Source organism: Haliaeetus albicilla, chromosome 31 (assembly GCF_947461875.1).
Source record: "Haliaeetus albicilla chromosome 31, bHalAlb1.1, whole genome shotgun sequence".
NCBI lineage: Eukaryota > Metazoa > Chordata > Aves > Accipitriformes > Accipitridae > Haliaeetus > Haliaeetus albicilla.
Window position 1 is genome coordinate 1,078,460 of NC_091513.1, and position 8,530 is coordinate 1,086,989.

The window sequence follows — 8,530 nt, forward strand, 5'->3', positions numbered from 1 at the left end:
TATTTTGCTTGGCGCTCATGCACAGCTTTGCTTTACCTATTAAACTGTCCTTATGTCAGCCCACGAGTTTTCTTCACTTTTACACCCTTCTGATTCTCTCCCCCATCCCACTGCCATCAAGTAAGCAAGTGGCTCTGTGGGGCTGAGCTGCCTACTATGATTAACCACAACACTCCAGCCTCTCTAGATCCTTCTGGATTGCAGTAGTGCCCTCCAGCAACTTGACTGGCTCTTCCATTCTGTAGTGGCATCTGCAAACCTGACAGGAGTGCTCTCCATCAGTTCCTCCAGGGCATTGGTATAGACATGAACCAGGACAGATCCCACGACAAACACTTACAGTTCTCCAGGTGTCACTGGTCTGCAGGCAGAGAAGCACTCGTTCACCTCAACCCTCCAAACCCCACCATCCAACCAGCCATCCAGACTGTAATGCCTTTAATTGGATACAATGCACAAGCATATAAAGGGGGTATGGTGTTGAAGCCTTGCTGAAATCCAGGGAAATGATAGACACTGCTCTCCTCTCATCTAGAAAAGCAGTCCTGTTCATCACAGAAAGATGCTAGGATGGCCAGGCATGACCTACCCTTGCTAATTCAAGTCACTCTCCCTTTCAGGTTCCCAGAAATGGGATTCAGAAGGGCAAGGGCTGTGACACACGCTCACCAAAGTGAGGTGAAACAGCCTTTAGTTCCCCAGCTCATCCTTTGGGACTTGTTGGAAGATGCATGCCTCTCTTGTTCTTTGCAAGTCGTCTGGGACCTCCTCCAGTCTCCATCACCATTCCAAGATGATGCAGAATGTCTTTACAATGGTGTTGGCTGGCGCTCTCAGCACCCTTGGATGCTGGCCATCTAAAGAGGTGAGTCTGGTCAAGTAGCCCCTGACTTGGTCCTCATCCACTGCTGGCTGTTCTCCTCCTGTCTGAGTCCTGCCTGAGGGCAACAGAGACGTGGGAGACCTTGCAGGGGAAGACAGCAGAAAAGAAGTCATAGTGTACGTCAGACCTACCTGCATTTACTCTTTCTAAATCCAGTAGTGGCCCACTTTACTTTTCTTTGGTTTTCAACTCTTAAGGAAGCAGTAGTGGCTCATCTTGTTGCCCTTGACATCCCTTGCTAGCTTGAACTTTGGGGGAGTTTTCAGTCTCCTAATACAATCCCTGTATTCCCACCAGAGCCCTGAGCAGGCCAAGGTCTGCTTCTCTGGGATCCCAAACCTGAGCTCTGCTACTCTCTGGCTTCAGTTCCCTTCAGAACCATGACGCAACAACTTCACGGTCACTGCAGCCAAGGCTGACACGTTAATGTCCCTGACCAGCCCTGACTCAGCCTCCTGGCCCACCTGGCTGCTGTGATAAGAAGTCGACCCTGAGACTCTCCAGGACCCAATGGGGCTGATTGCACCCAGTCACTTTGCCCATCCAGTGAGGGCAAGGTTTGCTGATCTGGAGACTTCCTCAGGTTACCTACAGAAGACTTTGTCCACGTCCTCACCCTGACTGAGTGGTTCTAACTCCTACCTTCATGTCACCATCAGTGGTGCGTCATCTGTTCCTAACCCAGTAATGATTGCACAACCTGTTGTCTACCCCACCATATGTGTTCGAGTTGCCCCATCCTTTACAGAGGCCATGCCCCAGCCTCATTCTCCCACCTTTCCCAACCATCCCCCAGTGTCTCCTAAAGGACCTGTCTCTATCCATCACAGCACCCAAAATTGTGCAACCTGACCCACCATGTCACCACAGCGGTTCCCTCAGAAGCTCTGTGATGGAATCAGGGGCTCCAGATCCTCCTGCCTGTGTCTCAGGCTGTGAGGGCATGCATGCACATTTGGTTTGCAGCCACTCACCAAAGACTTCTCACATGCGGAAAACTGGAACTAAGCACCCTGGAGCCCCACGTATGCGAAGGCCTTTCTTCAGAGCAAAAAACTTGCTGGGAAGGATGACAGGTGTCAGGGTAATGATGAAATGAGATGCTCAGAAAGACAACAAGCCCTGCAGTTCCCAACACCTGAGAAAAACAGGCCAGGGCCATGCCAGGCTTGCAAGAGAGGAGTTTGCTGCCTGAGGTGACTCTGCAGGACCTTGTGCCAATCTCCAGGAACACAAGGTACCCCTGAGAAAGTCCCTGGGTGAGGTAAGCCTGCAATCCAGCCAGGCAGTGGACATGAGTGGCATGTGTTTTCTTCATAGCATCATTAGGTGTGTGGAGGACAAGGGAGAAAGAATTGTCAGGGGTTGAGAGCAGAAGGACATGAATGGAGACCTGTCTCCCTACCCACGCGGGTGGGGTAGACTAGGCCTCCCTAACATCGGGGGCAGGGTAGACCAGGCTTCCCTAACCGCGCGGGCAGAGTAGACCTGGCCTCCGTACCGGCAAGGACAAGGTAGACCTGGCCTCCCTAACCATGCGGGTGGGGTAGACATGGCCTCCCAACTGGCGCCGGCAGGGTAGACCTCCCTCCCTAACAATGAAAAGGTGATTCTTAGACCTCACTCTTTCAGATGGGAGAAATGTCAGTGCTGAAAGAAGCATCTCTCTGTAGCTGAGGGAAGGATCATCAGTGATTGCTTCAGCCTGTTTCCCAGCAGGTTCCCCTGGAGCCCCAGGGACACCTGGAGGGAGCCCAGAGGGGGCAGAGAAAGGGCTGCCTTGGGCTGGTCCTCTGCTGCTGAGCTGGGCTGGGCTCCTGGGCTGGAGGGAGCTCATGGCAAACAGGCAGCACTGCAGAGAGACAGCTCTGCCCAGGAGCAGCTCCTCTGCAAAGCGCAGCAGGGCTGAGGGCACTGCCTGCAGTCACCGAGGGGAGAGGAGGGAAGTGGGAGGGAGGTTGAAGGCAGTCTGGGGTGGGAGGAGAGAGGAGAGCTGTCCTGGAGAAAAATCTTGACAGCCCTTAACAGGGTAAGTCTCTGGCTGCAGGGCAATGCAGCTGTGGTTCCTGGAATGACCTCCTAAAGCCGGCACATCCCAGAGCCTATGGGATCTTTCAGGAGGACTCTCACAGTTTCTGCAGTGCAGAGAAAAAGGCCGTGCTTTGGAGCACAGCTTCCCTGCTGCACCTTCAGAGGGACAGGGCATGTCAGCTGCCTTCACCTGGGGATGGCTGCAGAGTGTGAAGGTGGGTGTGCAGCCAGGGGTGCCCAGGGCTGTCCTTCTGAGCAGGGTCCCTGCACCGTGGGGGGCTGTGTGCTGGGGCAGGGACTCTGCCACCGGTCAGGGTAAGTACTCAGCCTGCCAGGGAACAGTAACAGCAGATATGGGAGAAGCTGTGGGTGGAAGAAACAACTTGCAGCAGGGCAGGGTCCGTCTGCTGACAAGAGGGTGCTGTGTGGATCAGGGCTGCTCACGGCTCCAGATCACTCTCAGGATATTTCCATGGACACTTTTCAAGGGGAATGTTGAAGCATGGACTACTATATCTTAAGGATCTTCCCTGAGTCTTTGTTTTCAGTTTCCTACTCCGGGGAAATTTTTGGGAGAAATGGAAAAGGAGCTGTCATGCTTTCAGCAAGTCCCTGAGACTCCTGAGCTGTAGCTTGGGGTGATCAGTAAGTCTGAGAGGAGCCTCCTGAAGTAGAGCACAGGGACTGAGAACAACTGCCTGGCTGTGCTGGTGTCTGGGAGGTGGCATGCACAGCTGGGTAAGGGTAACACTTTCCTGAGACTGCAGCTGCCTCTCCTCTTGCCTCTCTGAGCCAGTCGATCTCTGCTCTTTTCCTTGGTTCTCCACTTGTCTGTGTTACTGTTATCTTTTCCTGCTGTCTGTTTGTCTGGGGATGGGAGTTTCAGCTGCAGAGTTACACACACAGTGATCTTGTTGGACCTGCCATATAGCTGTGTCCATGGAAAAAAGTGTCCCAGCTTTCCTATAATCTGAGGGTTTATGCTCAATGCTGTCTGTGGGGCTGGGAAAATGAGCTGATTCTCCCTTACAGAGATGCCATCATATCAGGTCACTTGGCTATCACCTCCGAGTGTCCTTCCAAGCTGTTAGCTGCCCTGAAGGATGCAAACCTGTCTCATAGCAGCTTTCTGTGATCCAAAAGCCCCATGGAGAAGCACAGAGATGCTAGGACTGAGGAAATGCTCTTAGGTTGGTGAAATGAGCTTGGTTTGTCTTGGCTAGAAGCAGGGTGATGAGACTTTGAGAAAGGGTGAGATATTTGGTGGTCTGCAGTGGATGTCTCTGCTCTCAGCAGTGCCTGGTGGCTTTTCAGGGTAAAACATGAAAGCGTGATCACCCTCCATCTCAGAAAGGTGCAAGCACAGTGCAAGTGGGAACTAGACAGAAGGACAGAGCAGCTCCCCCTCTCTCTGCACTAAGCCACAGGCAATCCTCTTGACTTGCCTGGCTCATACTGTTCTGCCGGAGGGCAGCAGAAATGCTGAAATTTCCAGAGATCTAGGAAAACTCCCCAGGGGCGATGTGGGCAGCTGTAAAAAACCCTAGAACTCTTAAACTATTTTTACCCTCCTGGTTCCTTAGCACTGGCAGCGCAGATGCTGACAAACCCTTCTGCGTTAGGAGCGGCTTCAGGTGACAATTCAAACACCAGACTGGCCCCTGCCTGCACCGATCCCATGAACCCACTGCTGCAGAGCAGGGCTGACTTTTCAAGAGCCCATGGGCAAAGGCCCTGCTTTTCATTGCATTCTGAGCCAGCACCAAGCAGGGCGCCAGCCACAGACCTGAAGGAAGGTCTCCTAGAAAAGGAAAAGGGTCTGTGTGTGTGAGAGTGGGAGGGTCTATGGGAAATGGCTTTGATATTGCTCAGAGAACAATGCCCTGACTCTTCACTGTCTTTTTTCTACTTTGACAGCACCCCATTCCCAGAGGAAGAAAATGTCCAACGGCAGCTCCATCACCCAGTTCCTCCTCCTGGCATTTGCCAACACACGGGAGCTGCAGCTCTTGCACTTCTGGCTCTTCCTGGGCATCTACCTGGCTGCCCTCCTGCTAACGGCCTCATCATCACTGCCATAGCCTGTGACCACCACCTCCACAGACCCATGTACTTCTTCCTCCTCAACCTAGCCCTCCTCGATTTGGGCTCCATCTCCACCACTGTCCCTAAAGCCATAGCTAACTCGTTGTGGGACAATAGGGCCATCTCCTACCCAGGATGTGCTGCCCAGGTGTTTCTGTTTACCTTTTTGATCTCAGCAGAGTATTTTCTTCTCACTGTCATGGCCTATGACCGCTACGTTGCCATCTGTAAACCCCTGCACTATGGGACCCTCCTGGGCAGCAGAGCTTGTGTCCACATGGCAGCAGCTGCCTGGGGCAGTGGGTTCCTCTATGCTGTGCTGCACACTGCCAATACATTTTCACTACCCCTCTGCCAAGGCAATGCTGTGGACCAGTTCTTCTGTGAAATCCCCCAGATCCTCAAGCTCTCCTGCTCAGATGCCTACCTCAGGGAAGTTAGGGTACTTGTGGTTAGTGTCTGTTTAGACTTTGGCTGTTTTGTTTTCATTGTGCTGTCCTATGGGCAGATCTTCAGGGCCGTGCTGAGGATCCCCTCTGAGCAGGGATGGCACAAAGTCTTTTCCATGTGCCTCCCTCACCTGGCTGTGGTCTCCTTGTTTATAAGCACTGGCAGTTTTGCCTACCTGAAGCCCCCCTCCATCTCCTCCCCATCCCTGGACCTGCCGGTGACAGTTCTGTACTCGGTGGTGCCTCCAGCCGTGAACCCCCTCATCTACAGCATGAGAAACCATGAGATCAAGGATGCCCTGAGAAAACTAATGACTGGATGCCTTTTAGAAGGAATAAACTACCTCTTGTCTTCTGCATAGTACTTATATCTCGTTACAGACCCAACCTGTCTTTTGCTGGTCTTTTTGTGGTGATTTTGGGTGTGGTTTTATTCCTTCTTTTTCACTTTGTTTTATTTATCTGAATGCTTTCCACAAAGAAGTGTCTTTATTCCTCTGGTTTCTAATTCACAGTCTGTCCAGGCTTTTCTGTGCCCTGGAGGCTGTGCAAATGAGCTGTGCCCTCTGTGTGTTTAAACAAAATAAAGGGCCCTGCAGTGACTTGGTTTTCCAAGTTTCTTCCACCAAGACCTTCTCTGCAGCTGCAGGCAGCAGTGCCTCTGTGCAGAGGGGAAGAAGAAAAGAGTCCTGGCACAGCAGCAGTGCCAGGGAGCACCAGCGCTTGGTCTTTCCCGAGCTGCTCTCTTCCCACTTCCATGCTTTCCTTCTGAAACCTTGGGTTGGTGGAAGGACCGAGTGCTCTTCAAGCTTGGTTAGAGTCCTGCTGTGTGGCAGGCCTGTGACCGCAGGGAAGGACAGGCAATGGGCACTTGTGTGACAGAGCTGGCCTCCATAGCAGCATTTCCATCATACAAGGGGATCTCCTCATGGCTTGTGCCACAGATGCCCCCCACCCCTGGGCATCAGCACTCTCCACCCCCGAGGAGCTGCTGTGCCCTTCAGAGGGTCTGGGGCTGTGGGGTGAGTGCCCAGAGCTCTGCCGCACCCTGTGGTGGGCACTGCTGTGGGGCCATGCCAGACTGGGCTGCACTGGGGAGAGTTTAGAGGGGTGGAGAGAGGCCAAGGGAAGTGGGGAGAGTTTAGGGGGAGCTGTGGTGGGCTGGAAAGTGCCCAGGAGAGAAAAACATCCGTGTAGAGCTTGTAGTGTGTGGCCATGCAGGGCAAGGACTGACACCAGGGGTTTGTGGTGCAGGGACGGGGCTTGTGGAAAACAGTGAAGACATGCAGGTGCAGAGGAGAGGAGGAGGACAGTTTGTGCCCCTGGTGCCACGGACAGACACGGAAGGTGGCTCAGGGTCTTCGTCACCCCCAGCGTCTCTCATTGGCCATTTCCAGCACTTGCTGGTCACCTTAGGTTTATGGGTAAGTCTTGCTGTAAGGCCATCTCCATCTTCCTGCTGGGCCAAGGGCTGGTTTGAGGGAACGGACAGCCCTGCCCAGCCTTGCTCCTTCCCCAGACCCTGGCAGACCCTGGAGCAGAGCTGTCTGCAAAGCCCCACGTGGGACAAGGCTGCAGCAGGGCAGGGGTCGGGTGCTGGGGAAGCTGCAAAAGTAGGAAGGTCATAGGGGAACTGTGATCTGAAGGCTGCCATTGGGACCACAAGGAGGGGAACGTTCTCCACCCCTGACTGTCCCCTTTCCTGTGCTGTGCCTGCACAGTGGGGCTGTGGGACCGTGTATGGGCGGTGGGGCTGGGCCAGGAAAAGGACAGGGGCCATGAAGCAGCTGCCAGTGTTGCCAAAAAACTCGGAATAAAGAACTTATCAACACCAATTTAGTGTAGATAAGCACACACTTCTTTATTAACGACCCGGTGCACGGGTGAGTCCTCTCACGAACCACGCACGCCTGAACACCAAAATCATACACCTTATATTGAACTTATTCATACATATTCATTAGATTTCTGGGAAATGTTATGCATATTCATTAGATTTCTGGGAAGTTATTAGCATATGTAAATGTCCTTTATGCAGGCACATTGAAGATCTCTGGTGGTCTTCTAGAGTCCTCTGGTGGTCTTTCATAGTCTTCCTCACTTGTCCGCTTCTTGACCTTCTTTAGGTGATTCTGCGCAGTTTGGCCCTTGGCAGGTAACTAACTGTTTCTTGGCAGATAACTACAAGTTGCTTCATTTGACTCTTCTCAGTTCCCATTAATTTGAAATTCTGACATCTTATGCATTCTTCTAGGTTATAATATACTCCTACAAATAAACACTATATCCAAATTATCTTAAATCTTAAGCTTGTTATTTAAGTTCTGAATGTTCCTGCTAGATGATTTTAACCAATTCCTCCGGCCCTGTTACAGGGCTATACAGAGGATTTCACAGCAGCTGTTGGTTCAATGTGTAAAATACAATAGATATATAATTTTTGCTAAAATATTTCTTCTAATTCTATATTCCTATTAAAATTGAACAGGATTAATTCTAACTAATAACAAATCAATAACAAATCAGTAACATTTCCCCCCTTTGAAAGTGTTGAAAATTATTTCAATACTTTCACATTATCTACATAACATTTTGGACTACTTCTGTAACAAAGTGTGGACCTCTGTCAGAAGAAATTCCTATAGGAACTTCAAACCTTGGAATTATTTCTTGTAGTAACCATTTTAGTACTTCCTTTGCTTGTGTGGAACGACATGGAAAAGCTTCTGGCCATCCTGTAAAAGTATCAACCCCCACCAGGATGTATTGATACCCATTTTGCCTAGGTAGTTCTGAAAAATCTACTTGCCAATAATCTCCAGGCTCTGTACTAGATTTTATTAGACCCATTTGAACCTTTTTCCTGATCACTGGATTATTTTTCAAACATACTTCACATTTTGCAGTTATTATTTTAGCCATTCCTAACATTTTGAGCGATACCACCTGTTTTTGCAAAGAAGTTACTAAGGCTTCTGCTCCCCAGTGGCATTCCTGATGCTTTGTTTGAATTATTTCTCTCATCAAAAAGGGTGGAACTACTACTTGCCCTTTAGGTGTTACCCACCATCCGGCTCGGTTT

General features: G+C 51.0%; 1 pseudogene; it reads left to right on the plus strand.

The window, feature by feature from the left end:
- Positions 1-4,854: 4,854 nt before the first annotated feature.
- On the plus strand, positions 4,855-5,810 carry LOC138683119 (olfactory receptor 14A16-like; annotated as a pseudogene).
- The last annotated feature ends 2,720 nt before the right edge of the window (positions 5,811-8,530 follow it).